This window comes from Orcinus orca, chromosome 13 (assembly GCF_937001465.1).
Source record: "Orcinus orca chromosome 13, mOrcOrc1.1, whole genome shotgun sequence".
Classification (NCBI taxonomy): Eukaryota; Metazoa; Chordata; class Mammalia; order Artiodactyla; family Delphinidae; genus Orcinus; species Orcinus orca.
In genome coordinates this window covers 675,789-701,140 of record NC_064571.1, presented here as the reverse complement: position 1 = coordinate 701,140, position 25,352 = coordinate 675,789, and the positions used below count along the sequence as shown (strand labels likewise).

The 25,352-nt window shown below is 54.0% G+C and overlaps 1 long non-coding RNA gene across 2 annotated transcripts; it reads left to right on the top strand.

Annotated features, from left to right (window-relative positions):
* The first annotated feature begins 913 nt into the window (after nucleotides 1–913).
* Nucleotides 914–25,282, top strand: LOC125960829 (uncharacterized). 2 transcript variants are annotated; one of them, XR_007470895.1, is made up of 4 exons: nucleotides 914–1,023; nucleotides 11,168–11,274; nucleotides 23,449–23,596; nucleotides 23,688–25,282. It is a non-coding gene; the product is annotated as an uncharacterized LOC125960829 (long non-coding RNA). The 2 variants fall into 2 exon arrangements; XR_007470894.1 differs by having other exon boundaries at nucleotides 924–1,023; nucleotides 11,165–11,274.
* The last annotated feature ends 70 nt before the right edge of the window (nucleotides 25,283–25,352 follow it).

The window sequence follows — 25,352 nt, the reverse complement described above, 5'->3', positions numbered from 1 at the left end:
TTGTTAGAGACACAGTGAAGCTCAGTCACAGGAAATGGGTTTTGAAGAAGTAGGTACTCCAAGCAGACAGTCCCGATGCTGGAGCGTTTCAGTGTGGAGTTGGTCTTGAAGTAAAGCCAGAGAAAAGGCAGAAAAAGCCATTTGAAAGCAGGGGGGCATCGGTGAATTTGTTAGCACAGCTGCAAACTTGGTTAAATTAAACCCAACAGGAGAATAATCCACACACAGAGCTGAAGGAAGCAGATCATGTAAACGCAAATGAACACAATTTGAAAGCTTTCCAAAAGGAAACCATTAAGCCTCAGGAGTTCTTGCAGGGGCAGGGGTGTGTAAGGAGCTGACACTGCATCTCCAAGGGGGCTCAGGTGTCTGCTGCTTCCCACAGCCAAGAAGTGCCAACTCCAAAACGCTCAGTGATGAAGAAAACGAGATTCACCTGCAACTCCTCGCCGCTGAGCCGTCCAGGGATACGAAGGCTCTTGTCCCCACCCCCACAGCATTGCTTCAGCCTCCTCCCTGAGTATCAAACTCATGCCCAGGACAGACCTCTCTGGCTGTTGGTTAAGGTGCCACCCAGCTTGGGGTGCTGAGAGCCAGACTTGCCGCCTGAGTTTGGCAAACCGCTGCCCGCTTTGCTAGGGCCACGGGAGGCTGCCCTGGGCCCTCATTCCCCCCACCTTCCCAGACTGGCCCCAGCCTCATCCCAAGCTGTTTGTTTTTGCATTTCACGCACACACACCCTACTTGCGGCACCCCAGGAACAGAGACTGTAAGACACCCCTCCCACCAGAATTCCGAGGCCAGGGTTGCACAGTTCAGACAAGCTGTTTGTCCAAAACGCCGTGAGTGAGGGGAGGGACGGAGGGAGAGAGCCTGGGCGGGGAGACGTCAGCGGCGGAGAGACGTCAGCGGCGGGCAGACGTCAGCGGCCGGGCTGCGGGGAGGCCTCCTGCCTCCCATCCGGGCTTAGGCTAACTACGAGGCAGGAGCGGACAGAGGACCCGAGGGTCTCAGGCAGTGACGGTAAGCGCAAGGACTATTTGGGGAGAAGTGCTGCTCTTGTCCTGAGAGCGACTGGTCCCTGAGCGGAGTTTCCTCATTCTGACCCCGTTTCCCGACGGCGGACAGGTGGCGGGCGTGGGCACAGGGCTGCGGCCACCCTCTCCCTGGCCCGGTGTTAGTGTGTGTGCCCTGGGCGTCTGCGACATGGGGCCCGGTGCTGTGGGGTCCGAGGGGTGGGCCTGGGGAGCCACCCGCTGCCCCTTGCCCTCCGCCTGAAACCCAGCCGGTCCGTCTCCTGGTTGTTCTTTAACTTCAGCTCGTTCCGTCTCTCCCCGCCGTGCTTCACTGATTCCAGACAGACCTGGGGGCTCAGGAGAGTCACGTCTGAAACCTCCCCGGATGGCCCTGAGGACCCAGGAGGAAGCCCCCTCTCTGGCGGTGGCAGGGTGCCCACCCCTGTCCCTGCTGCGATCCGCATCTGCACACAGACTCGCTGATCGCCTGCCCAGTCTGGGCTCACACACAGACGGGGACATTTACACGACATTGTGTGAGCAAGGCCTTACACAGGAGTTTAGGGGTCGGAGCTGCTGTTTATACAGAGTGTGGCCAGGGAGGGTTTCTGTGACAAGGTGACCTGAGGGGTGAAGGCGGCACAGACATCCTGGGTGAGAGCCCAGGGCAGGAGGGAGAGCGGATGCAGCGCCTGCGGCTTGTGTGTGTTGGGCGGGGAGGAGGGGGAAAGGAGGCAGCACGGCTGGAGTGTGGTCAGGGTGTCACTGGGTGGACAGGGGTTGGCCTGCCAGGCACCGTGCTCCATGGGGCTCGCAGACCCTACCCTGTCACTGCAGGGTCCCCGTGGCTTTCTGGAGCCTGGACAGATTGACAGGCCCTTCTGGGGAAAGACAGACATCTCAGATGGACATGGGTAAATGAAACCAAAATTATGATTGAGAAGCAGAGGTCCGGCTGCAGTAGTAACTTCAGCCCACGAGGGCACGCTGAGTACGGACAGGGCTAAGGAGCCCCCGCCCCATTCTCGGTCCTTTGCTGGCCTCATAGCACTGGAATCCGCTCAGTAATCCCAGGAGTGGCACTACTGTCCTCCCTCGGGGAACTGGGAGTCGTTACAGTGATGACCGTCCCGGCTACCAGCCCCAGCACCTGGAGCAGGACGTGGGCTCCCACCCGGTGGACGCTCAGGCTGTGCTCCCACCCACCTCCCTCTCCGCCCTGCCAGCATCATTTCCCAAGCCCTGCTGCCTCCCACGGCCGTGCCACTCTGGTCCAACCCCAGCGGGACGCGTCCCGCCCACCCCCGAGGGGAGGAGAGGCTTCTGGAGTTGAGCAGATCTGGCTGGTCTCGGGTCTCCGGCCATCCTGGCACTGGCGCTGGGAACAGGGAGGCTGCCTGGCTCTGGAAAGAGAAGGTTCTGCCTTCTGCTCAAGCTCCCCGTGTCCTCCCACCCCAGACCACACGCTCCCGGGCTCTGGGGCCCGGCCAGCAGGAGCGCCTGCCAAGGGACCTGGAACTCAGCGTCATCTGGGCTTTAGAAATCCCTCCAAACCTCCCCACCCCTGAAACGGTTATGATACAAAGTTAAACTTCGATCTAATCTGCAGCAGCCAGCCCCCCATCCCAGACCTGACCTCTAGAGGAGCCCAGGGTGGACGCCAGGGTCAAGTGGCCTGCGTGGGAGTGCCGCCACTTAGCAGGACAGGCTCCTGGACCTCACTCACCCCTGAGCCTCCACTGCGTGTCTGCGAGGAGTGATGGTGACCCAGTTCACGGATTGTTAAGCAGAGTAAATGAAAGGAAAACATTGGAAGGCAATTAGTGTACACAAAGGCTGGTTTATGTAAACATTTATTGGGCACCTACTGTGTGCCAGGCACCTGCTACAGACCAGAGGGAGCCCCCCATCCTCAGAGAGGGCACGAAGTGCAGGACAGGTGGTGGGCACTGCTGTCCAGTCCCCAGAGGACTCTGTCCTCTTGTTTGTGTGACTGTGAGGCTGTTTGTCCTGCTTCCTCCTTTCCATTCTATGGGCCATGAGAACAGAGGTCAGGCCTTCTATTTCTTTTAGATCCTCTTACAAAACCTTGAGCAAAATTCAGAGCGTAAAGAAAGCCTCCAGTGAAGCCCTGAGGAGTGTTCTTCAGGTAAACAAGAAGGACAGCCCCAGATGCACCGACCAGGCCACTGCTGAGAACCAGAGTCAGGCAGAAGGATGCTCGGCCTGACGGAGGCCTGCATCTCCAGAGGCCCCACTTTAATTTAATTGATGCCACAGGAGGCAAACAGGCGGTTCCTTAGGGAACAAGGACGCACGTTTGTCGATGTCTCGATTCTGTTGATTCTGTAAACATAAGGAGAGGCCAACATTCTACTGTTCCAACTTTTGCAATCTTCACAAAATAAACATTTGCCTTCAAAACAACAACTGGGAAAGCCATCAGGGTAACATTCTCAAGCACTGTCACCCCACGCCCCAGCCAGGGGTCAGGACCGAGAGAAGTCAGGACCGAGAGCTGCGTGTGGTCTGTTTGGACGATGGTTTTCATGTGGAAACCTCAGGCTGGATACTAACGGGCAGCATTTTGGGGGAAGGTTTGTTTTCTTGGTGTTGAGAGTTGACTCAAAACTGAGTGTCCCCAGTCATGGGGACATCCCTGCCTTGGTTTCCTCTGGCCGTAAAATGGGGAGCAAAATAACTTAAATGAGAGCTAACAGGGCATTTGCTTGGACCTCAGGGGTCGTGGGGACAGGGCTGGCCCTGCTGGAGGCCACTGGGTAGATCAGATGCCTGCTGTGTGTTCACACAGGTCTCTCTCTCCAAATCCCTCGAAGAATGAGCTAAACGTTAAAAGAGGTTCTGCTAAACTTAAGTGACACTTATTGGACATTTTATCTCCCATAAAGGAGCCCATCAGAGAAAACCACACTGTGCAAATGTGCCATTTACAGATGCTGCCCTGCACCCGGCTGCCGCTGCCCGCTGTGGGCGGCACTTCTTGGAGATGCTGGCTTTCTGCAGAGGATGGACCATCTACGTAGCCCCAAAGGGTGCATTCTGATTGGTTTTCTTCATTACGGGCAGGAAGTTTTATGAACAGCCATTGTGAGTCATTATTAACAATTGAATCTTAGAGAAAATGGACTTTGAGAGTCCCAAAGTGCATTTAAGAAAGTGTGCCTCAATATTTTTAAAACTTAGGGTTTTTCTGGGCCAGATGTGTTGTTCGTTAGGCAAGAACACAGGCCTCAATCAAACCATAAAACCCTATCTACAGTTGGCAGCTCTGACTTGCCAACTGGGTGCTAAACCGATCCCTAACTCAGTTCCCTAACAGCTCACCTGGAAGAGGAGGTTTCTGAATTGAACCATTAGGGCAGTGTTCTGTCCATCCAACTCCATCTTCTCCCAGTGCTGGGAAGTATGTTTCCATCTCTGCAGGTGAGACTTGGGGAGTGGAGCTGACAAGGGCCTCTGGGCTGACTGCGGGCGTATCTAGAAGGGCTGCAAAGGGGTGGAAGGCCATGTTTGACTCTACGAGAACCTTAAGTGTTTCCTTTCTAGTTTGAGCCTTTTAAAAATGTAAGCATGTTTCAAGTTGCAGTCTTTAAAAGTTTTCTCAGAAAGGGTCCCTCTGTCATTGTTCATTGCAAAGAGAGCAGATGTCGAGTGGAAAGCCCAGCTGCTCCTACTGCCTGAGGGCCAGTCCCAGCGGCCATCCTGCTGCTCCAGCCCCCACAGCGCTCTCAGAAAGAAGCTCCTACAGACTGACTCTAGGGCGGGGCAGGGGGGGGGTGGATTTCAAAATATACCGCCTGGTCTTGCTGTGGGCACTGATGGTCCCAGAATGACACGGGCAGCAATGAGTCACTGTTTGCCTTTTCCCACTGTCCTCACTGAAGCCCAGATTCCTCACCATGGCCTCCAGCCCTGCCCACTCCATCCCTGGTGTCCTCTCTCACCTCCTCCTGTTCACCCCACCTTCCTTCTGTTGCAGCCACTCTGCCCTCCAGCTGGGGCGGGCTTCCTTGGCCACCCCTCAGATTCCACGTCTCAGGAGGCCCCTCACTCTCACCCAGGTACTTCTCCGCTCGCCCGCATATTTCTTCCCGGCACGGGGTTTACTGAGGGGTCATTCATGTCTCTGGACTGTGGCTCTTCTGTCCTCACTAGAAGGCAAGTGCCCCAAAGTAGGGACATTTCCCCACCACTGCAGGTCCCAGGGCAGTGCTTACCATGGAGCAGATGCTCAGAAAAGACTTGGGTGAATGAGTGAACATTAAACATACATTAAACCCACCATGAAATCCTACCTCTTCTCTCTCCTGGGCACAAAGTTCAAGAAATATGGAGCTGGAAATACGGCACCATGGACATTTCAGTAGAGAAGATTTAGCCTGATCGCTGTCACACGGCGGCCTCTCGGTTTGCGTTTGCAATCTGGATTCGCGTGTCTGTCTTCACATCCAGAGAAAGTGCTTTATGCCAGGATTAAGGTGCTGTTGGCAGAATTCTCTCCCTATTATTTTCGGGAGACTAGTGTCTTATTTCAGTGTGTGGGCTCACCTTTTAGTTGCTGTATCCAGCCTCTGAAAGATGTCGACCCTGAGAGATCTGGAAACACCGCAGCTGAGCTGGGCTTCCGAGTACGGGGCCCTCACGGCCACAGTGAAGGCAGCAGGGCGGGGGCTCCTGAGTCCGTGGGGAGAGGGACTCGCCAGCAGGGCGCCTCCCTGCCAAGTGAGGGGTCCGGCCTGACTCACTGCCCGAGAGCGTCTGGGGGACCAAGCTGGCCGGGGGGCACGGCCACCTTCTCACTGCGAGGGCATCTCCACGAGAAAGGCTGGTCTCCACCGCCCCACTGGACACACCCAGTGACCCGTCTGCTGGAGATGGAGGAAGGCCTCCTGGTAGTGGGCTCTGCGAGAACCATGTACCAGCGCTCTGGGCATTTCCACGGGTCCTGGCGTGTGCCTGTCCCACCTTGGATGACCTGAGCACCAGGCTTGGAATACCGCATCTCTGCCCCCAGAGGGCTGGCTCCAATGGGATCTGCTGCCTATTGGCCGTTCCTGGGCCCTTGACCCCATGGTGTGATGAGAATGGCTGGCGACCCTTCTCTGACATGATGGATCCCACCTACCACCCGGACATATGTGCACCGAGCGCCCTCTGTGCTCGGGGGGGGCACCAAAGCCACCTTGGAGGGTGGGACCCCCCGAGCGCTGTTGGGTGAGGCCCACCCTGCTCCCGAGACCCTGGCCACACTTCTCCTGAGCTCCGACCATGTGGGGCGCCCACACTGGACAACGCCTGGTGCCCTTGGGACAGACAGTGAAGAGAAACGCAGTGCAGTCTCACTGTCTGCACTGACAGAGGCCGGGCCTGAACCCCAAGGCCCCGTGAAAATCTCTCTTCATTGCTCGAGTCCATCAGACTGAACCGCCTGAAATCACCCACAGTCACCCATTTGCTCTGTAGACCAACAGCAGTGCCGCCTTTCCACCCCGCTTTCCTCTGCCACCAAACCTTTGTCGGGGAGACTCCCAGAGACACATGTGGCGTCTAGGCTGACACGACCCCGGACCTGAGGTCTACCTGTCGTACCTGGTGGGGGAGTGGTCCTGGCGCTTTGTCTGCTCATCCCCACAGAGGCAGCAACTGAGGGTCTGGTGTCAGCTCCCCTTCCTGCCCTCGAGGGACACAGCCTGAGTCTGGTCGCCTGGAGCTCCACCCTCGTCAGCCACGGCTGGTGTCGCATCACCGCCAGTGCTGTGGCCACGGGCAAGTCCCTTCCCCCTTCTGGGGCCCAATCCCCTTATCTGAAAAGCAAGGAAGATAAGCATGAACATGTAAAGTGCCGTAGTAATGAAGGGCAGGGGCTAAGTGCCCGGTGTCAGCTCACCGTCCCTTGCTTTATTCCGGGGGAAATAATCTGAGGTTGAAAGAAGTCCCACCCGTGCATGTGAGTTCACTGTGGACAGCAACCTCGGCTATGACGGGGAGACTGTCAGAGGGTGGAGGCTTGGGCTTCGCTTCCTAGTTGATCTGATGTGCTAAGTGAGCTTAATGCAAGTTGATTAATGATACTCTTGGGGGGTGGAATTACCTAGGCAGAGCCGAGAACAGCATCAAAGCAACGAGCAGGCAGGTGTCCGCGGGGATAATTGAGGAAACCAGGGCCAGGGGGAGATGCAGGGAGGTGTGCAGGCAGGACCCGGGGGGGCCAGGAGGGAGACCGCGGGGTGAGCATTTCGTCACCGGCTGGCTTCCAAAGCGCCATCCTGTTTCCAGCTTCTGTGTCTGAATCTCAGGTTTACCTGAGTCTTTGAAGTTGGGTTCCTGGGCATTTCCTTGAGCATGAACTTCATTTTTTGGAAGCCACAAAAGTCAGAAAGAAGACTCGGGTGACCGGGCTTTCATCTGTGGTCCTTTGGGACCTCAGAAACTTTGATGGGAGGATGCGCCCCAGTTAAAAGAGTCAGTGGGGTTTGCACCCCATGACGTGCGGGACAGGCCCGGTCTGAGCGTGGTGGGGCTCCACGAGGCACGGGACACAGTGACACCCAAGGAGGAGGGCGAGCCCCCCACGTCTGAGCTTCACAAATACGAATATGCCGCAGCATGAAGACCCTGTTTACTTTCAGAAGCTGGGTAGTAGCCGGAGAGTGAAAATCAAACATTTCAGGGAAATTTTATTGACTTTTTCCTCCCAAGGACATGTGCTTCCAGGATTACCCTCCAAATGTGCTGTCAGAGAACTCTCCTTTGTCATAGCCTGGCTTACTTGGCGGGGTGTGGGGGGAGGTTAGGCACAGAGAGACCCCAGCTGACCAAGCCCAGGCAGGGCCCCCATCCTCTCCTCCAGTGACGAGGGACACGGGGCAGCCGTCGGGACTAATGCTCATTCCCCAGCTTTGCTGAGTTGCTCTCTTTATGGCGGACCCTGTTGAGACGTAACTCGGAAGGTTTTAAGGCTTAGAAGTCTCAGCGCGTTAATTGGGTGGGAAATGTTTCTGTTGCTTGAACTGATCCCTTTTCTCCGTTAGCTCATGATGGCTTTTAACCTCTTAAATATTGTGAATTCGCTGCAGTTTCGCTCTCAGCTGGAGAGTGTCTCACTATGCGACTTCAGACTTCAGAACCTCAGGGCAGGAGGGACCGGGCTTCCTCAGCCCGTGCCCACCCCGTCTGTCAGCCGTCACCTCCTATCCCGAGTCCCTCCAGCTCCATCAAGCTCCCCTGATGGACGGACGGGGCTTCCGCTCTGCTGATGTATCAACTCACTCCACCCCTTATGGCTTTAACGTCCCTCTTGGACCATTACCGCTGTCCCCGCTCCCCTAACACCTTCCGCCTCCATGGAGCAGGTGCATTTACGGCGGGAAGATGGGGAATCAGCCGCTCTGTTGCCGGAACCCAAGCCGCCCCTGATCTGTCGGGGCATCGCGTGGAAACTCCTGGCTGAAGTGAGAGCTGAAGCCACCAGACGTGCATCCTCACCCACTCACTCTCTGTCCCCTGCACCCCGAAAACACGGCGGCCATAACCTCGGCCTCAGTCTTAAAGGGAAGGTGGCTCAGGGGACCCTGGCTGGGACCGCAGCCGCCGCTTGCCTCCCCAGGAAGCAAACTTTCAGGCTCCTGGAGACCCTGTCGTCTCAACAGCCGAGATCCCAAGCCCGCTGAGCACAGAGTATGGCTCCTTCCCCAGACGTACAGCCAAGAGCAAATGGGGTTTCTGCTGCTTTCCTGAAAACAGAGAACAGTCTCAGGTCTCAGAACCAGTAGCGCAGACGTACAGTAACTGGGAAAGCTTGTTCAAACGCAACCCAAACATGACACGCATTTCAAAAATGCACCCGGGCTGTCTTCCGGCAGTGACATCTCTGTCTCATCCACAGCCCAAGAGCTCAGGAAACCAAGAGGGAAGGACAAGGCTTACCTGGACCCCACTGGGGGATCCGTTTCCAATCCCAGCAGAAGATGGTCCGTGAAGAAAGCCAGGCTCTGTCCCTTCTGGGCCACCGGGTTCCCAGATGGCCACCGGCCGTGTCCCGGGAGCAGGTGTAGAGTGGCTGGTGGCCGGCAGAGCTGCCCGGGCTCTGCCTCGCGCGCCGTCAGCCCACTTCCCTCTGCTGCCCGGCTCCCGGGACTCTTCCAACTGTTCGCCCACCTCCTGGAGCCTTCGGCACGCAGACTCACCTGCACCATCTAGAGGCCTCTCCCTGCACTGGACGCAGGGCTCGGGAAGGGGGCGGCGGGCAGAGGGTCCTCCCCACCTCCCCTCCCGCCTGGCTCTGGCTTCCTGCCCAAAGACACCCGTGGAATCTGTAAAATCATTGACTCCCTTCTTTGGAGGGGGTGTGTGTCTTGCTTCTCTCAGGACAACCAGGGCCTTTGGGCACGGGAACACCGGAAAGCTAAGTTAGCATTAAAACCACATTCATCAAAGTGTGTGCACCCAAGGGCCCCCACCGATCTGGCCCCCTCCATCCAGCTGTGAATCCCGTTCACTGCTCCTGCCTGGTCCTGCCGTCCTCTCCCCACAGCCGCTGCAGGCAGAGTCACCAGGACTGCACTCCTGTCCCCCGCCCCCCCATACACCCCCATGCAACTGCAGATCGTCATACACACGCCAAATCAGTCCAGTTAACACACACCCCATATAACTGCAGATAACCATGCACGCCCTGTGAAACTCCAGACGAATATACACCCCATGGAACGAGGGATGAAGAAGACATTTGAAACAGACATTTTGAAAAGACCTGCCTTTCAGGGTTGGTCAGTGCTTTCCAAAGTTCTGTGATCCTTAAGAAAGAGGCAGTGTCTCCTGCCCTCCCACCCCCAGCCCACTCGCACACGGGGGTGACCCCTCCAGGCTCGGCTTCCAGCCCCTCCTTTTCCCTCTGGTCTCCTCAGCCCAGATACATGCATCTTACTTCATACGTGAGAAAAGAAACAGCTTAGAGGGAAACAGAAACGTGTGGACTGGGTGAGGGTCCTGAGTGCGGCACCTACTCCTTTCTGAGGGTGGGCAGAACCCAGTTCATCCGACTTATTTGCCAACGATTATGCAGACAGACAAGGTTTAAATGAGAATTTTACCCTGAATGTTGAAATTCGCTCCTTTTACACATCCCGTGCTGAGCCCAAACTGAAGGTTTGTGATAAATTACAATTACTAAAATTTTTAATGTAGGAACATACGAAAACGAATGGGAACTACATATCCTGGGCTAGTCTAGAATTTCTATTGCGTATACTTTTGACTTTCTGGCATGCTCGTTTTGTTACGTGTGTTTGAGGATGAAGATTATCTTCGGTGTAACTTTTTTTTCTACTGGAAATTAAATGGTGACTTAAAATTTACCAAAAAGAGATGACACTGATACTGCAAGAGAGGTAAAAAGGAGAAATATCAGAATGGGCACAGAATATGGTTGCTGCAGTAGAAGCCAAAGAGGTGTTTTCCTCTCTTTGAAAAATCTAAACCATATGCCACCATGTCCAATGAAAATGAAGGTACAGGGTAATTTCATTGATTCAGAGAAAGAAAGAAGTAAGATTATTGCTTATCGTCATCATTTAAGGCTTTGGAGATCAGAAGATATGTGATTTCTATTTTTCTGTCTTTCCTGAAAGACTGAGGCAGCAACAGCAAAAGGTTAAAAATAGCATTAAAAAAAGAACAAAAAGAACATAAATCAAGACTGCAGAGCATGGTTGGGGGAATGGGTCTCGGGGTCTGTGCAGAACGGAGATGTGCTGGACACTCACACCTGAGCCCCAACCTGCCTGTCCCCCCTGCCCACCTGACCGTCGAGTGTTCACAGATGCCCAGCTGGGACCCAGCGGAGGGGCTGAGGGCAACCCCACCTCTGCACATGATCGTAGATGGGACCACTACGTAGTCGGTGGGACTCCCGTGCCCGTAGGAAACATGCCCAGGTTGGGAGGGACGCTCTCCCAGCAGACTGGATACTTTCTGGCGAGTGCACCTGCCCACATCCTGGGTCATCGGTGCTCAGCCTCTGTGTCCTAACACCAGGCTTCTGTTGGGTGAGCAGGGAGGGACTCTGCATGCACACTCATTCCATCAGAATGGCATCTCCTGTGTTCACTTGTCACGTACTCATTCAGCAGATGCCTACGGAGAACCCCCAGGAAGCGGGCACGACGAGAGGTGCTGGGTACCACCAGGAGGAATCGGCTTGGAGGAGTCTACCCTCAGGAGAGGCAAGGCCATCGAGGTACCAAGGAACTGAAATACACTTTCTGGAGGCGATAAGCAGGCTGGGGTGGAGGACACCTGGGCTGTGTGGGTGGGATTGTTATCGTTTGCTGGTGACAGTTTCCTGCTGTCTAATTGCTGTCTGAAAAGGTGGCGTGGGACCAAACACGCCAAACCAGGAAGCTCCTTTCCTGGAGCCGACCCCCGACATTACCTGCCCTTATCTATTGTAACAACTCCCCAGCAAGTGTCCTTCTGGTGACCTACAGAGTTTATCCCCAAGTTCCTTCCAGGAAATGACGCTGCGCAAATTAGAGTTGCTACTCAAATTATGAGTATTGGATAAAATGTTCTTATGCCCACGTGGGTACGCAGTGATGTTATTCAGAGTAAAATGACCAAAGCTACGTCTGTGGTGTGGAATTGGCAGCTCGGAGTCTGCAGCTGGCTTCTCAGGCCCGTCCTGGCCCAGCCCCTCCCCGTTCCCTGGAGATGCCCTGACCTGGAGCTGCTAGTGGTCTGGGTGCCAGACCTGTCCTCCTGAGAGCCCGGCCGCCCGTGTTTGTCATGGCTCCGTGCACAGAAAAGGCAGGAAAACAAATATTCATGATTTAAACGTTCACCATGTCTTCCTGAAAGTGCAGATCCTGACGAGGGCCCCGGCTTACAAACAGACGCCTGAAATATCAGAGAGGAGTTAGGTGATACGAAGGGGACAGGCAGGCCGCCGAGACGGGGAAGAGAGCCCAGGAGGTGGCCTCTGGCCGATACAGGGGGTTGGATGGTTCTGAGAGGAAAGGACTGAGTCTTGCAGGGCAAGGGAGAGAGGTGTTTGGGTGGAGCTGGGCTGTGCCGCAGCCCCGGGGAGAGGCCTCCCGCGTGCCTGGGACATGGGGAGAAGCGGGGAGCTGACCCAAGAGGGCTGAGCCGGGCTCGGAGGGAGCGGGCACCGTGCGCCAGGGGAAGGGTTGGATTTTATACCGACGTTATCCTGATTAAAGATTTCACGAGAGGAGAGGAGCAGCCTCTGTCCTGGCAAGGTGAGAAGCAGAGAGACTGAGTCCGGGGGGCACCTGCCCGTGCTGGGCCCGGGGCTCCTGCCAGCTGGAGGCGGGAGGGGAGATGCTAAGTGAGCAGCCAGCCTGCCTGCGGTGTGACCCCACCTCCCACCCCCTCCCCACCCCAGCGCAGAACCAGACGGGCTGCTCCAGGTCAAAGGCAGAGTGAACGAGGTGGGCTTCACCCGATTTTATCCCCAGCAATGAGGTTCTGCGTTTATTTGACTGAACTTGGCCACGCCAACACATGCTGCTAATAAAGAAATAAACGTCTGGCTTCTCTTTACTCCCTGTTTGCCCAGGATTTGTACCCTGGACACTGCTTCTTACAAAGGAATCCTCTCCAGGGAGGGGGACGCAGACCTGGGTGGAGAGGAGGCTCCGATCAGGGCCGGGAGGGGGCAAAGGTGAGCGTCCACCTGTGCTCTTAGCTCCCTGTGCCCCCTTCTCACGATGTGACGCCCTCTCCCCATGATGTCAGCGGTAAATTGAAATGTAATTGAAATTGATCCTCCTGTGAATGACCTTGGGAGCTTGAATTGCACAAATGTTCAAAATGCTAAATCTTTTTCATGACCTGTAATATTGTCATTCAGCTCTATAGCACAGGTCAGTGTGCTTTTTTAATAAAGGAAACCACAGGAGTCTTATAAAACCTATTTGCACTGCATCAGAAAAATTAACAGAGGCGGGGAACACTGAACTTGGAAATGTGGGATATTGATGTCTTCGTTTAAAAATCAACAAATTCATTCTTCCATTAGACAAATTCATATTTCTACCATTATTCATGGCTTTGGGGAAATGGGGTTAGTGGTCCAAGAAATAATCACTCTGTAATCAGTGGAAACTCTCAGCATATGGGGAATGTGATCCCATAGTATAAACATGTAAAATTGTCAGTTCATTGTGTCATATTTAACAAAGTTCATTAATGGGATTTTAGTTATGAGAACATTTTCTTTTTTGCGGCCACACGCCGTGTAAGACCTTAGTTCCCCCGACCAGGGATCGAACCCGTGCCCCCTGCAGTGGGAGCACGGAGCCTTAACCGCCGGACACCAGGGAAGTCCCTATGAGAACGTTTTGAAGTTTACCTGAAAGCAGAAGAATCATCAGTTTACGAGGCTTACGTGTTCTTGGGGGCGTTTAATTCCACAGCCCTCCCTCTTCACCTGTCAGGGATATGCCCTCATACGCCTCAGAAACTGTGGGCAGCAAACCCCGAATGGGTTAATTTTGACGGGAATCCCACCTGGCTGGCCAAGCTGCGCCGAGTCTCTGTCTCAGCTCTCCTCCAGGTGCGGCAGCCTCGCAGCTCTGTGTGGTCCCACCTTCAGCTTGACCTCCTGGACGCTTTTCTAATCTACTCCCTCCATCCCACTGACCTCCCTACTCCAGGTGACCTTCCTGTTCCAGGTGACTTCCCTGCTCGCTCAAGCTTGGAAAGCTCTGTCATGCTCCAACCTTAGGGCATCCTCTTTGGGACAGAGTTGGAGGCCAGGGGGTGGCTTCCGCCCAGGGGAAGATACAGGGGGCCGTGTGGAGAGGGTGGGATGGAGGGTCTCTCCCGGTCCTTCTCTCTCCGCTCTCCTGGGGTTAATCCACACTCGGTTCCATCTCTCACCTCCTTGGAGAGCATCTCTCACCTCTGATTTCTGTCTTCCCTTCTTCCTTGAGTTCCTTTGCTCCCCCCAGTTATTTCCATCTGCACAGCCTACCACAGCTTTGGATCTGAAACATCTAAAACCAGACTCAGCATCTTGACTGAGTGTAGGACTTACTGGTGGTGGAAAGACAGCCCCCACTATAACTGACATTTCCCTGGGGTGGGAATGGGGAGAAATGTGCTGTCTTAGAGACTTCATGATTACGCTACTAACAAATGGTCACATACTATCAATACTGTGAGTTTCATGAACTTTAGAAATGAGTTTTATTGCATTGTTTGCATGTAATAATTACACACATATATGAAAAATAGTTGTTTGTATGTATGCAAGTGCTTGAGACAGATACAGAATCAGGAACTACTCATAATAACTGCCTTAAATTCTTTGGTCCACATACTAAGTAACTATTACTGAGTAAAGGAATTCACTTTATTATATAATTCAGCCAACACTTATGAAGCACCTCTGCTCGGCCAGGCCCCGTGATAGGAAGACAGCCCCCACATCCAGCTATGTCCGATGTTCAACCGCACGGGCTCCTGGACGAGGGGGTGGGTGAGGACTTCAGTCCAGTCCATGCACAGCTGGCCACCCTCATGAGTGGGGTTTTCTCCACCCAGACGAGGCACCTTTGTGCAACATGTGTGAGGACTAACCGCGGCCCTAGCTGGGAACTGCCACTGCAGAGGTAAATAAGGTGAAGTTTGTCCCCGGAATCTGCAGGAGGCCTGGAAACACGTTGCCTACCCAGAGGCAGGTAGAGCAGCAGCTTCCTGAATTAACGAATAGCCAGGAATGACTTCTAACTAGTCATTTGTATGCCACTTTCATTTTCCGAATTACTTTATGAAATCTATTCACTTAAGGGGCGGTTTCTTGAAATTTTATTTACATTGTTCATGTGCCTAACTTTTATTTTTTAAGAACAGTTAATACAAGAGTAAACTTCACTACAGTTTACCTTTGAATTGCAGCAAAATCCCATGTTTGCATAAGAGCACGTTAGTAGAAACAATGATTTCATGACATGAACGGATTTCATAAGCACCTGTGGCACAGTTATCCAAATGTCACCTGGCCAGGTGTTGGAAGACAGACATTAGAAGGTGAAGTGAATGAGCCCTTGATCCAGGTGGAAGGCTCAGGGTGGAGACTGAGCACCACACTGAAATAGCTGGGCTTCGTCCCACAGTTACCGCTTCCCTGGGTTCGCGCTGGGGCGATTTTAGAGTAATTGGAAGGATGTGGGCAGCCTGGAGCTGGGCTCCCCCTGCCAGGGGGCCACGTGGCCCTGGGGTCCCGTGGTGCTGTGGCCCAACCAGGGTTTGGGGCAGGCTGGGGTGGAGGTGGGGCAGGCTTCAGGGGCAGAATCTCCGCACAGCTTGTTGCCTCATCTGTGGGAGGATGATGAAGGGGAGGAATCAGAAGAGGCCCTTCCTTCAGCCTCGCTCCAGTAAGGAAACTTGGGACGGTGCTTAAAGGAACTTTATATAATAGAAAAACAGAATTATTTCATCCCCAAATAAGTTATTAAGGGGAGAGAAACCATGGGGTTATCTCTCATTATAGTTTAATTAGAACAGAATTAAAAAATAAAATTAATAAGATGAATTGCCAATTTTAATTGAAAAGACAGTATTCGTGGAATTGTCTTTATCTGACTCATTCTGTTAGAATTTTACAGCATCTCCAAACCATAGGGTGGTGGAACCTAAACAAATGAGGGTTAGATTGTTGAGTTCTTTTCTCTCTGAAGTCCTCCGTTGAAGTGTCTGTGTGGGGTGAGGTCGGGGAGGGGGCAGGGGGGAGCTCGGGGGCTGGAGGAAAGAAGGGGATTTGACTCCTGTCTGTTCAGCCCACGTTTGGGCGTTCTGAGTGCAGTTAAGGCACAGTCTGTGTCTGGGAAGCAAGCCTGTAATGTTTTGATGGGAAGCACCCCAGAGTATTTCTGTCACACGAAAGGGTGGTTTCTTTTGTGCAAACCAGTAACTCTACCGAAGTCTTCATCTGAGCAGGACCCAGTGTGTTAGGAATGAGTGAACAGGGGGCCGCTCCCTCTGAGTTTTATCCCAAATGTATGGCTCTGTGAGCTGTGAGGGCAGGAGTGGAAAGACCCCCTGCGGGAACCTCTGATGTGCGTGGGGGTCTCGAGTAGGGATGCCTGAGAGGCGGGGGGCCAGGAGCGGGTGTTGATAAACAGCCTGGAAGTGTGAGCGGTTAATGGGGCAGAGACAGCGGGGCAGGCCCCAGGGGCAGGGGGCAGGGAGCCGGTGATGTTCAAAGTACGCAGTTAAAATAGAAAGGGTACCAGCGCTGCGCTTCGTGTCCAACAGGAACGGTGTTTTGAGAGCACGGAATCATTCCTTTTCATTGTTCCCCTTTACCGTGAGGGCAGCCAAGAGGATGGCCACCCCCAGGAGGAAGGGCCTTCACGTCCAGGTCTGGGGGCTGAACAGAGCTGTCCCACCAGCACAGGTGACTGGACTTGGGCCAGGATGTGCGTCGTGGATGTGAGGGCCGAGGTCAGGGTGGGTAGGACGTCCCTCTCGACAACAGGGCAGAAGCAGCTGGACTCTGGGGGGGGAACGCCCTCCCTGACGCGTGACCCCTGATGGGGTCAGGCTGGCTGCCTGAAAACAGCACGTGCGGGTGTGCTTGTGTTTACTTTTAACTTCCAGTTTTCTTGGCCTGGAAACCCTGAAGCTCTGACCAAACAGTTACTTTCGAGGAGATTGTGTTAACCTGAAAGACACTGTTTTCGACCCAAAACGAGTCTGTTGTTTGGAATTGGAAATCTAAGCGTCTTCCTTCCACCAAACCTCCCCACATCAGCGGGACTGGGGGTCCAGACAGGAGGACCCCCCCCCACCCAGTTACAGGAAATAAAAGTCTAAGAGTCTTCAGGCCTCAGTCTGTGACTCTGTGCACAGGCATTGATACAAAATATCCAAACTGGTTTTTGGTTTTGGCGGTGAGATCATGGGTGATTTTTGTGTGTTTGTTTTTACATTTTTTTTTAAGTTTGTGTTTGAATTAGGTGAAAATTTTATGAGCATGTATAGCTTTTTATTTTCCAAAACAAGACAAAACAAAGCAAAGCAAACTCATAGGCTATTTCCACTTGAACAAATGGGAGAGAGACAGCATCACCGCTTCACTGGTCCTGTCCTGGTCCTCCCTGTGGGAGGGGCTCTGGCTGTGCTCCAGACCCGTCTTGACCAGAGGCTTCTGTGAGCTGGGGCTGGTGCCTGAGGAGCCGCTCAGGCTCCGGGCCATGGGCCCTCCGTGACCCCAAACCCCTCCACGACTTTCCTTGGAGCCAGAGGGGCCTTTTCCCACTGTCTTCGGGGCTCCTGACTACCTGAGAGGAAAAGGAAACTCTCACTTTGAGCACCTGATGCCCTGCTCTGCCCCCCGTCCCCGAGGCGGCCCTGCCACGGTCTCTGGTCTCTCTCCGGACAGCTTGGTGTTCCAGTTACAGCAAACAATGAACAAACAGCTCCTCGGCCCAGCGGGACCCTGGTCCTGGGTGGTGGGAGGGTGATGGCCCCTCTCTTGTCGTTGTTTCTGAGGACACGCTACCGTCCCAGTCAGCTGTTTCTATCCACTGAAGTGCAACAGGATTTTATAGGTCTCTGAGTATATCTGCATAGGCTGAAGAAAAAGTAATTTGATAAAACACTTAGAAATTCTGTGTAATCCAATTTTTCTAAGCATTCAGGCCATTAATTTTGTCCATAAATATAATAGCTGCTGCAGAATATTTTTGCTCTCTCTTGCTAGGCATGATTAATTTATTAACTTTTCAGGGTTTAATCATATCTTTGGCATTAAAAATTAGGCTCAGACTGTCTCCCAAAAGAGGTAACATAACATGGTGGGGAGATGAAATTTACCCGTCTTGGGCAATTATCCGATGCTGTCCTGGAGCATCAGCTCAGAGCAGGGGTGAACTCTCAGAGTCAGGTCTCCCGCTGCGTTAATTTGCGGTGAAGCTGCAGCTGAGGCCCTGCCATGCCGCCCACTGAGCCTCCGGCCCCAGGACCACATGTCCTGCCCTCGGGGCCGGGGAACTGCAGGACGTTCACGGGCAGCCTCCAGTGTCTGCTCTTTTGAGACTTTTTATATTCCTTTTCCATTTTTCTCTTAATTTTTGTAAAAAGCGAACCCATCTTTGGGGGAGTAGGAACCTCTACAGGCTGCTGTTCTCCAGTCTCTGGGTGTCTCTGAGGCCTTTGACAGCCGCGTCCTGCAAGTGCTCACACCTTAGCTTTTCCTGTGGGTCCACCTCTGGGTGGATGGAGAGTAGGAGCGAGGTCCGCCTCACACAGAGTATCGTCCTGTGTGTGGACCACGAAAACAGTGGACCTGAGCAGTTCCTATGTGTTAGAAGAGATCCCATTACCAGGTCGGTGTCACGTTCCTCATTTCTGGACCATGCACAGCTTCCCCTCTGTTTCCTTTTAAAAGAATCGTTTTGTTTACAGTGTGAAATGTGCCCTTTGTGAATAAGATGGAGAAGAAAGAAAACCGTTTTTCCTGAAGGACCCAAGAAGGCAAGAATTTCAAACAAAGGTGTTTTGAAGTAAAGGTTTCCTAGGAGACTGTGGGTTCATTATGGGATGTTTGGAACCAGGGAGCGGGGGCAGTGCAGGGAGACCAAGGGCAGAGTGCAGCCGTCCTCGGCAGCCTGTCCTCCTCTCCTCGCCGCCCCCTTGCCCCCAAGGTCTGCTAAGCATGCCTCTGGGAGGGGCGCTGAGGTGTATTTTTAGGGTGTGCTTTCCTCAGAGCAGCCAACTGTCCGACCGTCTCAGTCGGGTTCACAGACAGCGAGCTTTTCTCTGCGTGTCCTGTCTGGAGCAGCCCTCCCGGCACCCTGGAGAAAACCCGAGGGACGCTCAGGCCAGGCTTCTTCTAGGGGCATTTCGCTTAGAATCTGAGACCAGAGATGCGACCGAGCCCCTCTTCCTTGGATTTAAGAAGCTCTCTGTGATCCGATTAAGTTGGTTTTCGTATTTATTTCCGTCAATGCCATGGGACTGTCATCATGCAGGCACTAAAGGGCCCCTCGATTCTGAGAAGGTGCCTCTTTTCTCTGCCCAGCTTTCGTGGAACACGGAGGTTTATGGCGCTTTTACATACAATCTATGGCTCACGCCAGCGCAGAAATGTCGCCAGGAAGACCTCGTCAGAACTTCAGCTTTCCCCTCTTTGGAGCTATTCTTTATTTGCTCAGAATAAACAACAAAATTAGGAGTGTGTGTGTGTGTGTGTGTGTGTAAGTGTGCGCTATAGGCCTGGGTGTCTGTGCAGCCGCTGGCCCCTGTGGCTCTCTGGCCCTTGAAAATGGCTGGTCTAAGTTGAGATGTGCTGTAGGCATAGATCACCCACTGGATTTCAAAGACTAAGCACGAAAAAATTGTAAAATATCTCAGTTGTTTACAATTGATTATATGTTGCAATAATAATATTGATATTTTGGATACATTGGGTTAAATAAAACAGTATTAAAATTAATTTACCTGTTTCTTTCTACCATACAGCTGTGGCTCCCTTTCTATTTCCCTTGGACAGCACTGGTGTGGGTAATACACCCATGGCCTAAAAGCCAGGATTTTGAGGGGCTGTGTATCTGACATTCCCTCTGCAGGCAACTAATCCTTGACTACGTGATCATTTTGGGTTCAATGAGTCTCTTGGACTCAATATGTCTTTTTTACATATTATGTATTGCATGTTAGCTAGATGTTCTTAACTGTTTTTTAAGAGACAACAAAGTGTTAACTATAAAGAATGTGGAAGGAGACTCTATAAGTTTGCTGCATACTTAGGACACGCACAGACGTAGGATGACCACAAAGGCCCCCCGGCCCCTGAAGGCTGCGTGACCGCAGCAGGGAAGGGCCCCTGCGCTCTCCCCGCCCTGGGTTTCTGCTGTGTGTCTGTGTGCCCTGCGCCTTCCGTCTGGGACCCTGGCTTCCCCTCGCCACATCCGGACGCTGGCTGCAGAGGGAGCCTCCGTGTGTGTCGCTTGGTGGGCGCCTTACACAGAAGGCTCTGCAGCCGCCTCTGTTCCCCAGCTCAGTCTGCCCCACGCTGCTCTCTGAGCCCAGGGGGCTTCTCCACGCCATTGGAGGTGGGCCCCCTCCGCTCCCAACCCGGACGACGTAGAGGAAGCCACTCTGCTCCCCTTTTGCATCTCTTATCCGCCCTGAGCTGCTGTCGCACAAGCAGCCTCGGGCCCCATCCTGGCCGGTTCCGAAGAAAGACCAGGCTCTGGCATGCTTTTCTGCTTTGCTGTTAAATCTCCCCCTCCTCCATCAAGGTCACAAACAGTTGATTGAAACGTTTATCCCCAACCCAGTTCTCTCCCTAGAGGGGGATTTCTCCACTTCCTTACGCCGGCCCACTCCAGTCTCCACAGTGCGCAGGAATGTATGTGGAATGTTTGTTTTAGAATATTTTCTGAATATTTCTTGGCTCAAATCAATATTTGGTATATGAATCTTAGAAATACTAACCCAAGAGGGAGAGGGGTAAGTTATAGGAAAGAATGTGCTTTTCAAATACAAGAAAGAAAGCAGGTGGCTGGGCCACCAGGGTCCGTCTGCTCTCATTAGGATTGCTCAGGAAGACTTCGTGTTTGTGATATTTTAAATTCCTTTTCTTTGGGGGGTGGGCGGGGGCAACTGAAATTTCTGGATTGCTTCTGGACAGCTCAAGAGACAAATGGAGACAAACTCCAGGGAGAAGTGGACGGGGCTGACTCGTGGTTACTCCCCACATTGGAGGGTGCAAGGTGTGTGTCCTCGGGTCAGGACCCCACTGCTGGTTGTGGGGTCCTGACCATCTTTTAAAGAGGTTTGCCGTGCTCGTCATTGGGTGCTTAACGAATGGTGACTGACTGCGTGAATAATTGAAGGCAAGGCGATGTGTTTATTCGCTCGAGTTGGTTCAGCTGTGAAATTTAATCACTAACAGTAATCACAGTATTGAACCAGAATCACTAACATTGGTTTTCTGCTGCTCCAGGAATCCTCCAGTTTCCTAAGAAATGTCAGAAAGTCCTTCAAACTTAAGTTTAATCCCTTTTAATAAAAATAAGCCCAGATGGCGTAATTTATGGAGAGAGGGGCTATATTAGTGCTTTAAGCATGGGCTCAACGTATTAAACTGTTTTTACTCTGGGGAAGTCACAATTTTTCTTTTTTGGAGTAAGATTTGACTGAACATAGTCTGATTTTCTGAAGCAGCAAATGAACCAGTTCTTAATTCTGAATGTTCTCTGGGGCAAAAATGGTAAAACACAAAAATTCCCCAAATTTATTGGAACAGCATCTCCACGTGCCCACCCAGATGCCTCGCGGTTTGTGCCCAAGAGCAGCAGAGATGGGCTGAGTCCCTCTCCCAGGTGTGACCTCTGGCTGCATTAACAAGAGGGGGAGGTGGGGTCTGGCTGACACCTGGCCCGGGGACTGGCTCCCTGGAAAGCCACCCCTGGCTCGCCCTGTGCTGTCCCCGGTGGCCCTGGAGCTCCTGGTCAGGCCAAGATTGCTCTTGCCCAGAAGCAGACGGTGACCCGTCTCACTTCACGCCCATCCCAAGTCCCAGTCCCTCGGGAGCTTCTGTCTGTTCAGAGCCGATCCAAGCTTCCAACGAGCTGGTGGAAACGCCAGGGCAGAGCCCGTCTGCAGGGGGCCAGGTCGGAGAGCCGGCCCTCCGAGGAGGCCGTGAGGACCGGCCCCGGCCATGCTGGGGGGCAGGTTCCTACTCTTCTCCGCCGTGGTCGCACTGAGCGCGGCCGGGCTTGCTGACCGGCCCACGCACGAAGAGGACACAGCAGCCCTCCCGGGTCTCGGCTCTGGGGAAGGGCTGGGCTGCCAGGTAGGCAGGCCTTACAGATCTGCCCTGGCCTTGGCCTTGGTCTGTCCTCAGCTCAGAATCTCCATCCTCAATCTGCACCTCGCCAGCCGCCCTCTGCCCGCTGTGCTCCTTTCCCGCCCCCTCAGTGGGCCAGGATGTGCCTGTCCCACTGTCCAGACCGTCCCCTCCCTCATGCAGAGGACCCTTCCGGCCCCGAAATCCATCATCTTCTCTTCTTGCTTTATTTTCTCCACCTGACAATTTAGCTACGTGTTTCTCTCCCGTCATATCATGAGGATTTATCAATTCCGGTTACTGCTGGACCTCCGTGTCCAGCTTGGTGCCCGACACATAATAGACGCTAAATCCTTTCAATCACGATGACGTAAATACTAAATAAGTGTTGATGGGAGAATCCGTTTGGAAAGCATGGACGTATCGGTCAGGGCTGTTTTTAGCTCTTGAGCTCTTGGATTGCACAAACCCGCCGTTCTACTTCAGGTCCGCCCTCAGACGGGCGTCTGGGAGTCTCTGCCCGCGAGGTGGGCCAGGCACACCACTTTTCCTCTGGGTTCTGGGTCCCACCCAGCAGGGGTCTCAGCACCCCCGCCTGGAAGACCCCTTTATTCTTGTGCCCGGGGTCAAGCGTGCGGGCTGCCCTGAGGGGGCTCCTCGGCCACAAAGTCTGGCATCCTGCCGGGACCGCCAGGGCAGGTCCCTCTCCCCTCAGCACCAGATCTCCTGGAGGTCCTGGCCTCTTTTTCTGCCTCTGCTCTTAATTGAGCTGATCTGTTACCAAGCTTCAAAGGGCAGGGAAGTCCCTCCCTCCCAGGGGACCAGGGCAGACTCCCTGGTCCCTGCCTCATACCTTTGTTTCCTTGATTGAAGTATAATCTGCATAAGTAAAACACACAGATCTGAAGAGTTCAGCTGAATGAGTTTGGACAAACACATACACCTGTGTAGCCTCCACTCCAGTCAAGACCCCCTCCCTCTCCCAGAACCCCCGGCCCTTGCAGGCCCCCCGACTCCCGTTTCTATCACCAGGGTCCAGTTTTACTCATTCTACAATGTAATACTCGTGGGGTACACTGTAGGTGTTTTGAGTTTCAATAGTTCTTTTTATTGCAAAGTAGTGCTCTGTTGTACGGACGTACCTCAATTTGTCTATAAATAACTTCGAGTTATTTCCAGCTTTTTGCTAATTATGAACAGAGCTGCTATGAACTTTCTTTATCAGGATTTGAGAGGACAGAGGTCTTCATTTCTACTGGACAAATGGGAGAAGAATGGCTGGTTCATAGATCAGGTGCATGATTGATTGAATAAGACAGTGCTGGGCTGCCTTCCCAGGTGCCGCGTCATTATTTCCCTTTTTCCCTGGGAATGTGTAACACTCACTGTGCCCATCTTCCTAACCTCAGCCGTGGCAGTGAGTGTGAAGCCTTGTCTCCTGATGGTTTTAATTTGCGTTTCCATGATGACCAGTGAGACTGAGCATGTTTTCATGTGCTTATTTTCTTTTGTGAAGTGTCTGTTCGAGTCTTTTGCCCATTTTTAAGAACTGGGTTGCTTACTGTATATTATTTTATTTTTCAGGGGATGAGCTTCATGTTCTATCGAGGTATAACTGATGTATAACGTCATGTTAGTTTCGGGTGCACACGCGATGATTCATTATTTGTGAACTCCGGCAGGATCGCCAGTGTCCAGTTACTACCCAGCTGCTCACTTTCTCGTTCCTGAGGTGAGGCCAGTTCTCTGGCAGCTCTGTGTGTTGCTGGTACTTTCCTCCGTTTTATGACTTTTCCTAACCGTCCGCCTGTCTTTTTCTGCAGCCTTGGCTCGGAATTCCCATGTGATTACCCTGATTCCAGCCACGCAGGATGGAAATCACTCAGGTGGGAGACTCTGTCCTCCCCAGCGGGGATCCTGAGAGGTGCCACGTGGGCCGGGGTGTGAGTGCGTGTGAGTGTGTAATGATGGGTGTGAGCGTGTGAATGACTGTGTGAGTGTGTACTCGTACACACACGAACGTGCGCAAGCTGAGGCCGGGCCCCCCTTGCAGCATTGCTGCGATTCCAGGGATGCTGGTGAGTCATGTGTGAAGGGAGGCTGCATGCCTGGTGCAGCCCGGGAGCCTGCTTCACCTCCCGTGTCACTGCTGGTCGTGTTCTCACCTCTGTCAGGTTGGCATTTGTCCTGGGTGGGAGTCCACACGCAGCCTCAGCCCCCTGGACTTGGCGGGAAGGCACTGGCCTTGGGTGTGGACGGAAACTCTTCGGCTTGGACACCTGTCAAATGATCTTTCAAACACAGGTGCACATCGTCACGGCTAACAAATGCAAAGTAATTTTTTAAATCCCTTAATTCACAGTGACTTTGGAAATCATGAATGTTCTGCTAAGGATACAAGTTCTATTATGTGTGTGTGGAGATACAATGGGGGACACTGAAAAGTGGTTAACCCATATTCTCAACATGTGGGTGCCCAACGCACCCCCGCACCGCACCCCACAGGTTGAAGTTCCGGGAACCTGGCCCGCCTCCCTCTGGTTGATTCAAATGAGGCGGGGAGGGGAGGGGGCGGAGACGGGAGCGCTCACAATCCAGCGGCCTTGCCGGCTGTCCCGAGCCGGCGGCCCCTCCCTCGTCAGGGCCCCAGGAGCGCAGCCCACGGTCATCCCCCAGGAGGAAGGGCCGGCAGGGGCCTGACGCTGGGCCTGCTGCCCCGCCTCAGAGGACGGAGCAAAGCCCCTCACGCAGGCCTTTTGGGCAAAGAGGTGATGCGGGAGGACTGGTCCCAGTCCTTCCTCCGCGGCCCTGATCCCCACTCTGCCTCGGTAACAGCACCAAACACGTTTCCGGGCCCTTAAAGCAGACCCGCCGGAGGCGGCCGCCCTGCCAGGGCCTCGGGCAGCCCTCGGCGGCACCCAGAGCGGGGCGCCGTCTTTGACGCACAGCTGGTGAGTCTTCCTGAGTGTTCGCGCCCAGGTAATGGCCCCCCGGTCAACACAGAGCACCCCGACCGCTGCCCCTCAGCCCCGCTCAGCTGGCGGCTCGGGCCCACGTACGGAGGGGCCCCCGCGGCTGGAGGAGGGGGGCCCTGGCCCTGGGCAGCGCCCCGCCCTTAGAGACACGGCCCTCTTGGGTGACCAGCTCGGCCGAGGAGCTCCGCGGCCCGCAGCCAAGTCTGGATGGGGCTGGGGGGCTGCGGGCGAGTGCTGGCGGCCTCTCGCGCTCGTGGGCCTCAGGGCGACCACCTGTGCGGGCAGAGCCCTCCAGCGCACGCCCACGCTGCTCCGTCCATCTGCCGGGTGTGCAGACCCCCGCCCTGCGCCGACCCAAGAAGGCCTGCCGCGCCCCGGGGCTGCCAGAGACCCCCTCGCCGCGCCTGCGGGACCTGTAGGTTTCCCAGCTGCACTTGTACATCCCCGGGGGCCGGGGGTGGAGGGCGGGGGGGGGGGGGGAGAGCGAGCCACCCACTCCCCGGCTTTGACCCT